Raw genomic sequence first — 13,063 nt, forward strand, 5'->3', positions numbered from 1 at the left:
AAACACTCAGGTCTGCCAAGAATATATAACAACCAGAGCTTAAAAGAATTATTCTCTCGACTCCAAAGCATGAAGGCCAGTAGCAAATCATCCGGAGTGCTGACAAGCCACAAGCAACTCCACCAACTTTCTCTCTTTATCTTCATCTGTAAATCATTTAGCTAGATAGTGTACTCTCTTAGACCAGTGCTCACCCTGCTGAACTTTTTCATGCATCCTGAACGCCTCCAAGTCATGTAATTAACTAAGTGATCCATACTGCTCACTATATTATTTTCACTTACCAAAACACAATAAACTATTAGTAGCAGATACAAGCAACAATTAATTAAGCTAGACATTTGCTAAACGACGGACTTAAACTCAGGCACAGCGGCGCCTTCTGCCTGCTAGTGGAGATAATCAGAGCTCAATGCAACCTTTACTTCTCTATAAGGTGACAATTTTGCAAGCTAAAGACCAAAATTTGATTATCTACTATACAAACTTTGAGTACAAAAGTAGAACCCTCGTTGTGACTAAAGGATCTTCCATCATTTACTCCTAGCCTTCTGTATATTCACTGGGAGCAAAAAAAATGAGATCAGATTCCATCAAAATCGCATGCAAGTTAGCAGACACCATAAACCAAGTAATATGCTCCAGGAAAGTCAAAAGATTCAGATGTGCACACTACTAACTCCAAGATGCACCAAAGAGGATGAAGCCAACTGAATGCCAGTTCAAACTGAAAGCTGCCACAAAGACCAAATCATCAATAATATGTGTCAGAATCGCTAATCAGAAGTCAAAACCATCGGGGAAGCAGACACAGTCGAGGCTGATGGCTTCACCAAGTCCCTGCACCAACTGACGTTTTACTATACTTTCCAACTCTACAATCTTGCACTAACACCTCCAACACTGCAAATGCACGAACAACCCAAATAAAAGGCATACTTCAAAAATTCTTCAGAGAAAGTGAGGCGGAATTATGAAGTCTATGTAGAGAGTACTAAGATTTTGAGGTTGTAGGAAACTCTTCCATCCAGAAGCCCTGAACTCTGTGGATCAATTTGAATACTCAGACTAACAACTCAGGAAACTGGTTTTCTAACCGACAAAATAGAAAAAATACGAAATTAGATCTGAAGACAGATTTTCATGTAGCATGACATGCTCTTATCTTATATGCTCTTATGGTATATGCCCTCAAACTTGATAATATGGTAAAACTGTTCACTTAGGAGACTTGATTGCACACTCTAATTTGCCAAAGTTTATATGCTTGGAAGAGAAAAACTGTATAACAAATGGATATAAAACCAAAGTACCAATGAGTGTGCCTCATCCTTCCCGCCAGGAAGCTCTATTTATGAGCATCAAATAGACTATTTCCACTTGGCAGCAAGGCATACTAATAGGCACACAAAAAGTTAACCTGTACATGATGTTTATCTCTTATAATATCATCTTTGCAAAGGGAAAAAATGCAGAACAACCAAATAAAAGCTTAGTATTGTTATCTAAAACAGTAGTACATCATAAAATCACCTATCGTATCATTTGTTTTCCACCAAATCTTATTTCCATTGTCTAGCATAACAAATCATCACAAATCATCGATCCTCTGATCATGAAACATGCCCAACCAAAATATAAAAAGCAGAAAGGTAATATATTCTGGGTGCATGATGGAAGGGCAACATGAGCTAAATTTTATTGTCTCATTTTAAAGTGTAAAGCATGGATTGCACAATTGCACACGGAAATTAAGGAGATATATGTGCAGAGCAGGGTCCGCACGGACCTTCGGATCAGCACCACCAAGCATCAAATAGAGGCAGAAAGAAATCCATGGTATGTCAGAAAATTCAGTTGCTAGTTTGCTACTACACCATGCTTCATCACACACGTACTACCACACATCAAATGTCTGCGGTACAATTAAGATAGTTAAACTGGCAGATCAGGTGGAAAGCATGGTGCAAATTTGAATTTTTGGAACAATCATTTGGTTGTATAGTTTACTTGTAGTAGTTCATAGATTATAATATGTCAATTTTGAGGTAAGGTGACCACATGGCAAGCAAGATGTCATGGAGCAAATTTGAGGTAAGGTGACCACATGGCAAGCAAGATGTCATGGAGCAAATTTCAGTGGACAACCGACGAAGTAGAGTGATAATTGGGTGCGTACCCGATCGAGCATCCAGAGCTTCGCCTAGTTTCTTTCCCTGTCAGACATCACTTCCCTTCTCCTTGGAGGCTGAAGGACCCCTTTGAAGGAAGTGTCGAATGTTAAGCTTCATGGCATTTTGGCAAGGCCAACAACATTAACTTGTGGTTCATTAACAGTACTTAAACTGATCTACAAATGTGGCACATAGAATGAGTAAGGAGTGAGCTCGCCAGGCTATGTGGCATGAGTGTGGTGAGATGAGATGGTAATGATCTCCAGGGAAAAAAGTGATGCCAAAAAAATTCAGTTCATTGGAGCGAAATTTGAGAGAAAGATGAAATACTTGAGTAAAAAACTAAGCACAAAATCTTGCCTCAATCTGCTTGGATTTTGTCAAAGACATAACAGGCATAGATAAAACAAAAATCCACAGAAATAAAGCTGAGAATTTATGGGGATCAAATCGAGAGGAGGGAGGGAGGGAGAGATGTGGGTACCTGCGAGGCTGCAACAGGGCATACGTTCCATGTGAGCAGCTGCAGCGGCCGCCTACGCTGCTCGCTGCACTTACAGAAGTTAAAGTAGCAGCATTTTGTGGCGGCGCAACTTGACATTTGAACTCAAATTACAATAGAACATAGCAGGTCTACGAAAATGAACAAATGTACCTGTGGGCAAGAGAAACAGAGCAAGAGACAACGAGAACATAACACTAATAGAACATATCACAAATGAACAAATGTACCACTTGGGCTAGAGGATGTGCTTTAGAAGGAACTTCACGCGCCGCCATGATGACCTGGCCGCCGCTAACGAGTCCATCACTACTCTTAGCCCTGCCTTGACCACCGCCAAGGCCGTGAGTGCAGCTGCCACCCCCGCCGCCGCCGCTAGTATGTCCAATCCAGGCTGGTCCACCCCACCCCTCAACCACCCGAATCGCCGACTCATTCCAGGTTCACCTTTCCCGACAAGGAGCCACCCGCCCTTTCGTCGCTGGAGCCTTCCATGTCGGCTAGGTTCGCGTACGACCCGGCGAGGGGCAACACCCGCTCGCGCAAGACGAGGTGCCTCATCGAGGATATGTTCTTACCTATGGGATTTGGCGCTGGTGCTCATGGTGGCGGGTACGAGGTCGTCTCTAATCCTGGTAAAAATTGTTGAGGGCATCAAGGACGACTTCCCGGAGCTTTCGAACAAACGGCTTTCAGGTCTCTCTCATTCAGCTTTCGAACAAACGGCTTTCAGGTCTCTCGCCAGCTTCACGCACTGCCGGTGGTTCGACATCGTTCGTGGGGTGGACGCAGTCCACTACCGCGGCATGCCGCTCCTAGTGTGGTGGTCGAACAAGATAACCTTCTCCACGTCGGTTCAATGCTGCTACAACGTTGGGCTGTCCATCCAACGCATCCCCTCCGGGAGTTCTGGCCTCAAACCGCCCAAGAACTGTTGCCTGAATGCCTAATCTACCATATGGCCATTGAATCCTTCGACAGGCTCGACCTCTCGTACTTTGTCGTCAAGGCATGTGTGGACGACCCCAACGAGGTGCCGATGAAGATGCTACAGTACAGCCTTGTGCTTTCTGCCCCGACCCGCTCGTGCATGTCGCCCTCTCGCCAGGTTTCGGCCTTGACGGTGGCAAGGGGGAGGTGTGCCTCCTATGCTACCCTCCTACTACTATTGCATCTAAACTAGCACAAACACATAATAAAAGCGAGATCAGCTGCTCCAAAAAGGCACATACCATTGAAATTGCCATCTATTCTAATTAATCCAAATCATCCTCCCATGATGATCTTGTACTCGTAACATTCTTGGGGTGGGGTGGAGGGGGGGGGGGGGTTGTTAGCAAAATCATCAAAGTCTACCAACTCCATGCTCATATCCATATGGGGCACATACAAGCTACTAAGCTTAGGTCAAAATATCACAAATCCAAGTGCCCAAGTTATCTCCAACCTAGAATCCAAGTAGCAATATCCAAGATGATCCCAATAGTCCACCAATACCGTAGTCATGCTAATCCTACTATACCTATATAAATCCGATATATCTCAGCTTGATCATACTACACCCTAAAGTTTTCCAGCTTCAATCTTCAAAGGAAGGAATCTAGCACAAATCATAACTACGATCCAACCAAGCCTAGTATCGTAGTTATCTAAGTCCGGTACACATGAGGGTTAGCAAAATCATCAAAGTCTACTATCTCCGATCCATTTGTATCATCTCCATGCTCATATCCACATGGGGCACATGCAAGCTATCACACTTGCTCAGTTCTCTTATCCTCGTGCTCAGGCTCGGAATGGTGCCGCTCTGAGCGCAAGCATTGGCACCTTCATGAGGCGGATAGTGCGTTGATGATCGTAGCCACCTATCTCATCAACATTCATACTTCCTCTGCTCTACACGGTGATAGTCCTCTCGTGCGTCTTTGTGGGCATTCTCCTAACTACTAAACACTTCGTTTGTTTGGTTGCTTCTGCTACGTTCTTCGCGCACCAAATTGTCTAATCAATATGTTGAGTGTGTCTTTTGAGATTCCAGTGATGAGCACAAGGGTTGTCGGTGTTCGGATCTAGTGAGTTGTCGGATGCGCATTTCTCGAGATCAGCTGCTCCAACAAGGAACATACCAACAAATTGCCATCTATTCCAATTAATCCAAACCATCCTTCCATGATGATCATGTACTCATAACATTCTTACGGAGGGCCATCAAAACCATCAAAGTCTGCCAATTCCAATCCCGTTGTATCATCTCGATGCTCATATCCACATGGGTCACATACAAGCTACTGATCTTAGGTAAAAAAATCACAAATCCAAGTGCCCAATATATCTCCAACCTAGAATCCAAGTAGTTATATCATCTAACCAAACACCATTTTATTGCTCAAAGATCTTTGTTTCCTTAAGTAATTCAATCCATGATGATCCAATGGTCCACCAATTCCACAATCATGCTAATTGTACTACACCTATATAAATTCAATATATCTCAGGTTCATCATACTACACCCAAAAGTTCTCCAGGTTCAATCTTCAAAGGTGGGAATCTAGAACAAATCATAATCAAGACCCAACCAAGCCCAGTATAACGGTTTGGAAGTCCAAATAAAGCAAGCTTGCACTTGATGACTATAGATACAAAAATTAGAAGTTATCATCCACGAGATTTTTTTTCAAGATCACAATCACCCAAGGTTTATTAAAGATCTATTTATCCAAGAATATAATATCACTTCATAAGTCATACTCTCCTACTACTATTGCATCCAACACATAATAAAAGCAAGATCAGCTACCCCAAAAGGCACACACCACTGAAATTGCCATCTATTCTAATTAATCCAAATCATCCTCCCATGATGATCTTGTACTCATAACATTCTTGGGAAGGGTTAGCAAAATCATCAAAGTCTACCAACTCCGATCCATTTGTATCATCGCCATGCTCATATCCATATGGAGCATATACAAGCTACCAAACTTAGGTCAAAATATCACAAATCCAAGTGCCCAAGTTATCTCCAACCTAGAATTCAAGTAGTAATATCCAAGATGATCCAATAGTCCACCAATAACGCACCCATGCCAATCATACTATACATATATAAATCGGATACATCTCAGGTTGATCAATACTACACCCTAAAGTTCTCCAGCTTCAATCTTTCAAATGAATCTAGCACAAAATCATAACTATGATCCAACCAAGCCTAGTATCATAGTTATCTAAGTCCAATACACATGAGGAGGGCTAGCAAAATCATCAAAGTCTACCAACTCTGATCCATTTGTATAATCTCCATGCTCATATCCATATGGGGCACATACAAGCTACTAAGCGTAGGTAAAAATATCACAAATCCAAGTGCCCAAGTTACCTCCAACCTAGAATCCATGTAGTGCTTCAATCTTCAAAGGAATCTAGCACAGAATCATAACTATGATCAAACCAAGCTTAGTATCATAGTTATCTAAGTCCAATACACATGAGGGCTAGCAAAATCATCAAAGTCTACCAACTCCGATCCATTTGTATCATCTCCATGCTCATATCTATATGGGGCACATACAAGCTACTAAGCTTAGGTAAAAATATCACAAATCCAAGTGCCCAAGTTACCTCCAACCTAGAATCCAAGTAGTGATATCCAAGATGATCCAATAGTCCACCAATACCACACTCATGCCAATCATATATACCTATATAAATCTGATATATCTCAAGTTGATCATACTACATCCTAAAGTTCTCCAGCTTCAATCTTCAAAGGAATCTGGCGAAAATCATAATTATAATACAACCAAGCCTAGTATCATAGCTATCTAAGTCCAATACATATGGGGAGGGCTAGCAAAATCATCAAAGTCTACCAACTCCGATCCATTTTTATCATCTCCATGCTCATATCCATATATGGGGCACATACAAGCTACTAAGCTTAGGTCAAAATATCACAAATCCAAGTGCCCAAGTTACCTCCAACCTAGAATCCAAGTAGCAATATCCAAAATGATCCAATGCGGCATATACAAGCTACTAAGCTTAGGTCAAAATATCACAAATCCAAGTGCCCAAGTTACCTCCAACCTAGAATCCAAGTAGTAATGTCCAATATGGTCTAATAGTCCACCAATACCACACTCATGCCGACCATACTATACATATGTAAATCCGATATATCTTAGGTTGATCATACTACACCCGAAAGTTCTCCGGCTTCAATCTTCAAAGGAAGGAATCTTCCCCACTTCTCATATCGTCATACCCTCGCCACTCGGCTCTGGATCTAAAGGCTAACTAACGGCAGCAGCATTACGCTCCCGGCATCGTTTTCACCCTTACCCACACCTCCCGTGTACTCTCCACTGCCTGCATGTCCGGCTAGGTATCATTTCCCTGGCTGCGAGTTACACGTGTGCTGCCTTGTTCCTACATCATCTGCTCCCATGCAAGTTGTCGCCATAGCTGCAAGCTTGGGCACCGCCCCCGAACTTACCCAAAGACGCGAAGCACCCAAGTGCACGTCGCTACCTGTCGCCAAGGCTAGGGACTCCCAGCAAGGGAACGTGAGATGCGGAACCAAGTCCGTGACACATAACCCTCAACCAATGTAAGGACGCCAAGTCGAATCGGCGGGAAACGAAGAGTGCACGAGAGGTATGAAGAAGCGATGCAAACGCTATCAAGAGCAGCACGCCCTGCCATCCTCTGCCTTTTCACTTGAACTTGCAAAAAGGAACCCTGAGTCACTCATCCCAATTTTGCCCTCACAGTCTTAAGACCCCTGTCACTTCATTTCCCCCGGCGCCAAGGAAGGGTCCTTAACCAACGCATGGTTGCCTGCACTCAATAACCTCTTGCAAGGTGGCTTCGTACCAGAATCCCCTAAATTAACATATTTTCTGTTGGCACTACATGTACATGTATTTCCATTCGCATGGTCAAAATCATATTTCTTCTTATACATTGGGTTGAGTCATGCCTAGTTTTCCCTCCACGACCATGATGATCTTGTACATAACATTTTTGGGAAGGGTTAGCAAAATCATCGAAGGCTACCAACTCCGATCCATTTGTATCATCTCCATGGCTCATATTCATATGGGGCACATACAAGCTATTAAGCTTAGGTCAAAATATCACAAATCCAAGTGCCCAAGTTATCTTAATCCTAGAATCCAAGTAGCAATATCCAAGATGATCGAATAGTCCATCAATACCACACTCATTTCAATCATACTGTACCTATATAAATCCGATATATCTCACGTTGATAACTCTACACCCTAAAGTTCTCCAGCTTCAATCTTCAAATGAATCTAGCACAAAATCATAACTATGATCCAACCAAGCCTAGTATCATAGTTATGTAAGTCCAATACATATGAGGAGGGCTAGCAAAATCATCAAAGTCTACCAACTCCGATCCATTTGTGTCATCTCCATGCTCATATCCATATGGGGCACATACAAGCTACTAAGCTTAGGTAAAAATATCACAAATCCAAGTGCCCAAGTTACCTCCAACCTAGATTCCAAGTAGTGCTTCAATCTTCAAAGGAATCTAGCACAAAATCATAACTATGATCCAACCAAGCCTAGTATCATAGTTATCTAAGTCCAATACACATGAGGGCTAGCAAAATCATCAAAGTCTACCAACTCCGATCCATTTGTATCATCTCCATGCTCATATCCATATGGAGCACATACAAGCTAGGTAAAAATATCACAAATCCAAGTGCCCAATTTACCTCCAACCTAGAATCCAAGTAGTGATATCCAAGATGATCCAATAGTCCACCAATACCACATTCATGCCAATCATATATACCTATATAAATCTGATATATCTCAAGTTGATCATACTACACCCTAAAGTTCTCCAGCTTCAATCTTCAAAGGAATCTAGCAAAAATCATAATTATAATCCAACCAAGCCTAGTATCATAGTTATCTAAGTCCAATACATATGGGGAGGGCTAGCAAAATCATCAAAGTATACCAACTCCGATCCATTTGTATCATCTCCATGTATCCATATATGAGGCACATACAAGGTACTAAGCGTAGGTCAAAATATTACGAATCCAAGTGCCCAAGTTACCTCCAACCTAGAATCCAAGTAGTAATATCCAAGATGATCCAATGGGGCATATACAAACTACTAAGCTTAGGTCAAAATATCACAAATCCAAGTGCCCAAGTTACCTCCAACCTAGAATCCAAGTAGTAATGTCCAAGATGATCTAATATTCCATCAATACCGCACTCATGCCAACCATACTATACATATATAAATCCGATATATCTTAGGTTGATCATACTACACCCGAAAGTTCTCCAGCTTCAATCTTCAAAGGGAGGAATCTTCCCCGCTTCCCCTATCGTCATACCCTCGCCACTCGGCTCTGGATCTAAAGGCTAACTAACGGCAGCAGCAGTACGCTCCCGGCAGCGTTTTCACCCCTACCCACACCTCCCGTGTATGCTCCACTGCCTGCATGTCCGGCTAGGTATCATTTCCCTGGCTGCGAGTTACTCGTGTGCTGCCTTGTTCCTACATCATCTGCTCCCATGCAAGTTGTCGTCGTAGCTGCAAGCTTGGGCACCGCCCCCGAACTTACCCAAGGACGCCAAGCGCCCAAGTGCACGTCGCTACCTGTCGCCAAGGCTAGGGACTCCCAGCAAGGGAACGTGGGATGCGGAACCAAGTCCGTGACACATAACCCTCAACCAAGGTAAGGACGCCAAGTCGAATCGGCGGGAAACGAAGAGTGCACGAGAGGTATGAATAAGCGATGCAAACGCTACCAAGAGCAGCACGCCATGCCATCCTCTGCCTTTTCACTTGAACTTGCAAAGAGGAACCCTGGGCTGAGTCACTCGTCCCAATTTTGCCCTCACAGTCTTAAGACCCCTGGCACTTCATTTCCCCCGGCGCCAAGGAAGGGTCCTTCACCAACGCATGGTTGCCTGCACTCAATAACCTCTTGCAAGGTGGCTTCATACCATAATCCCCTAAATTAACATTTTTTCCGTTGGCACTACATGTACATGTATTTCCATTCGCATGGTCAAAATCATGTTTCTTCTTATACATTGGGTTGAGTCATGCCTAGTTTTCCCTCCACGACCATGATGATCTTGTACATAACATTTTTGGGGAGGATTAGCAAAACCATCGAAGTCTACCAACTCCAATCCATTTGTATCATCTCCATGGCTCATATTCATATGGGGCACATACAAGCTACTAGGCTTAGGTCAAAATATCACAAATCCAAGTGCCCAAGTTATCTTAAACCTAGAATCCAAGTAGCAATATCCAAGATGATCCAATAGTCCACCAATACCACACTCATTTCAATCATACTATACCTATATAAATTCGATATATCTCACGTTGATAACTCTACACCCTAAAGTTCTCCAGCTTCAATCGTCAAATGAAGGAATCCTACATTGTGTTTTAAAACACGAACAAAAATTTTGAATTTTGAATTGTTTTCAATAAGCAAACAACTTTTGAATTTATGAAACAACAAAAAGGAAGAAAAATAAACATAAAACACAAAACATAAAAACGTAAAAATGAAAACCCAAAAAAGGAAACCAGAAAAACGAGTAAATAGAAGAAAAAAGAATCAAAAAAACCAGTCAAGAACTGGGAACCATCTAGAACGTTCCTAAAACGGGAACAGAACACCTCTGTGTACCGCTATAAATTAGGGACTTGCCCATTGCGCTCGCTGTCACGAACCTCCTATGCGATGCCCCGACTATCTGACGCAAAATGCATCAAATAGTGAATTCCTAGGAGGCGGACGACATAAAAAAACATTATACAGACAAACAAATTGGAGAAACAAACCTTCTTTCATATCTCTACTACAATTTATATCTATACCATTGTTATATAATTTCCTCTCCCTTTTATTAGCAAGTGACGATGGTTACATCGTTCAATGAGGAAGAAACTTCGATGGGGCATCATCCATCCACACGCAAGAAGGAGCTCTCATGGGCGTCCTAACTAGCTCATGAGCTAAGCCATTATAAAATATATATGAGGAAACTTGCAAGCAAGATTGTAGTAGTCATCGAAAATCACCGTTGCTATCCTCATTGATCAACCTTCATTCTTCATAGTTTCCACGACTTTTAAGTTGTCCGAGTTGATCAACAACTTGTTGCATCCCACTTTTGGCCACAAATAAACCCCAGCGCAATGCCATAGCTTCAGTAGATAGTACATCTATATACATGTCGATCTTTTAGTTAGCAGCAATTAGTAAATTACCAGATGAATCACGAAGGACACAGGTCCAGATCGATGCACCTTTTATGTGGTCTTGATCAAAAGCTGATCCATAACTTTTGACAAAACTAGCTGGTGGCTTAAGCAATCCATCTTTCTTTATCATTGCCTTTGGAGCTAATGAGGCGACAACTTTCGTTGTTAAAGCTTGATGCATGATACTATTTTATTAGAATTCTGTATTTGCTCAGCATGGACAATTTTCCTTCTTTCCCATCAAAAATACCAATAGGCGATGGCTATTATTTCATGTATATTATTTTGGCCGAGAAGACCAAGCTCTTGTATCGGAGTCTGAATCAGAAAATCCATTACAGCTTCACCTGCCATATCGACGTTGCACGCCCTCTTGATATGTTTGATCGATTTCCTTGATTTGATCTCTACTTAATGGGCGTGCGATAATCTCATCCAACCATAAAAGATGCCATCCCTCGGCTGCTTTGTTGCATTTAAATAGTAGGTGAATTACATCCTCTGCACTTGTGTTGCACATGGGCATTGTCTAGAAACCATGATGTGTCGATTTGGAAGATTGAGTCGGCAGGGAAGCGTCCTCCTTAAGGTTCTACATAAAAAATCACCTTAGTTGGGAATTGTAGTTTCCAGATTTTCTCCCAAACTCCATTCAGACACATAGACTCAATTCCCTTTGTACTCCTCAATTTCTAGCCACGTTGGTGACCCCAATTCACGTGATATGCTGAACGGACTTGGAACAATCCATCCCACAAAATCATCCATGTCATGAGTAGGCAAAGGAATAGACAAAACACGCTAAACATCTATTAGTCAAAAAGTTCGAGTTACCAACTCTCCATCCCACTACCTCGTAACCGAATCAATAAGGTCATTAACCTAAGCATAATTCATAGTGGCATCATAGCCATAAGCATAGCAAGCATTAGCTTCATCAAAAAAGGGATATTTCAAACTAATCCAATGGATCATAGCATTCATCCGCCGGTAAGTACGAAGGAAAATTAAATAATGTATGAAAGGTGGGTACGGGTGATCAATCCGCTCTTCATCCTTATGTCCTTTACTCCCCTCTTCATCTTTTTCATCTAATGAGCTCACGGTTTCAGCAATTTCTTCTTCTATATATTCCTGCAAAATATTAGTCTCTTCCAGGGCAGCAGACATTCTCTCAATAAAATAATTAATATGAGCATTGTATCCATTGTTTTCATAGTAATATTTAAGTATGGCGAGATTTTCAGATTTGTAAAGTGCATCATCATATTTTCAAGCAAAGAAACAATGCTCATGTGGGGCGCAAGGTTCCCTCCTATTTTTTTTCTTTGAGATTTTGGAAACAATTCTAACTTTCAAAAACGTTCACGGATTCAAAGAAATTTACCGAATTCGAAAAAAGTTCTACTCCCTCCGTTCCGAATTACTTGTCGCAGAAATGGATGTATCTAAAACTAAAAAATGTCTAGATACATCCATTTCTACGACAAGTAATTCTCAACGGAGGGAGTAGAATTCAAAAAACTTTTGGGATTTCAAAAGAATGAACAATTTTCATAGACATTTTTTGGTAAACATTTTTTTTAACTTGATGAACAAATTTTGTATTCGACAATTTTTGTAGAAAAAAATGGATGAACAAATTTCATATTTATGAACATTTTTGAAAAAGATGAAAAAGTTTCGAATTTGATGAACATTTTTTTAATTTGCTGCATAAAAATTGAAGTTTAGTGAACATTTTTTCAATCCCAATGAAAAAAAGAATCCAATAGACAGTTTTTGAATTGATGAACATTTATTTACATTGATAAACATGCTTTGAATTCGATGAAAAAAATGTTTATGAATTTGGAAAGAAAATTCGTAAACAAAAGTGAAAAAGTAAAGAAGGAAAAATAAAATAAAAAGAAAACAGAAAAATAATAAGAAAGGGAAGAGAAAATGAAAAAACAAAAAACAAAAGAATGAAAAGAAGGAAAAACCAAAAGAAAAAGTCGTGAAATGGGTTGGCCCATCCGACACCCAGCGCACAAGGGAGGTATGCGCGTGGGTGCTCGACAGCGCCCTACGCGCCGAATAGGAAT

General features: G+C 41.4%; 1 long non-coding RNA gene across 2 annotated transcripts; it reads right to left on the minus strand.

The window, feature by feature from the left end:
* Positions 1 to 240: 240 nt before the first annotated feature.
* LOC109774885 (uncharacterized) lies at positions 241 to 5,250 on the minus strand. Of its 2 annotated transcripts, XR_012189786.1 has the most exons (3): positions 2,659 to 5,250; positions 2,180 to 2,259; positions 1,159 to 1,420 (listed from the first exon to the last, which is right to left on the minus strand). It is a non-coding gene; the product is annotated as an uncharacterized lncRNA (long non-coding RNA). The 2 variants fall into 2 exon arrangements; XR_012189787.1 differs by lacking the exons at positions 1,159 to 1,420; positions 2,659 to 5,250 and adding an exon at positions 241 to 903 and having other exon boundaries at positions 2,180 to 2,350.
* Between the last annotated feature and the right edge of the window lie 7,813 nt (positions 5,251 to 13,063).

This window comes from Aegilops tauschii, chromosome 7 (genome assembly GCF_002575655.3).
Source record: "Aegilops tauschii subsp. strangulata cultivar AL8/78 chromosome 7, Aet v6.0, whole genome shotgun sequence".
Taxonomy (NCBI): domain Eukaryota; kingdom Viridiplantae; phylum Streptophyta; class Magnoliopsida; order Poales; family Poaceae; genus Aegilops; species Aegilops tauschii.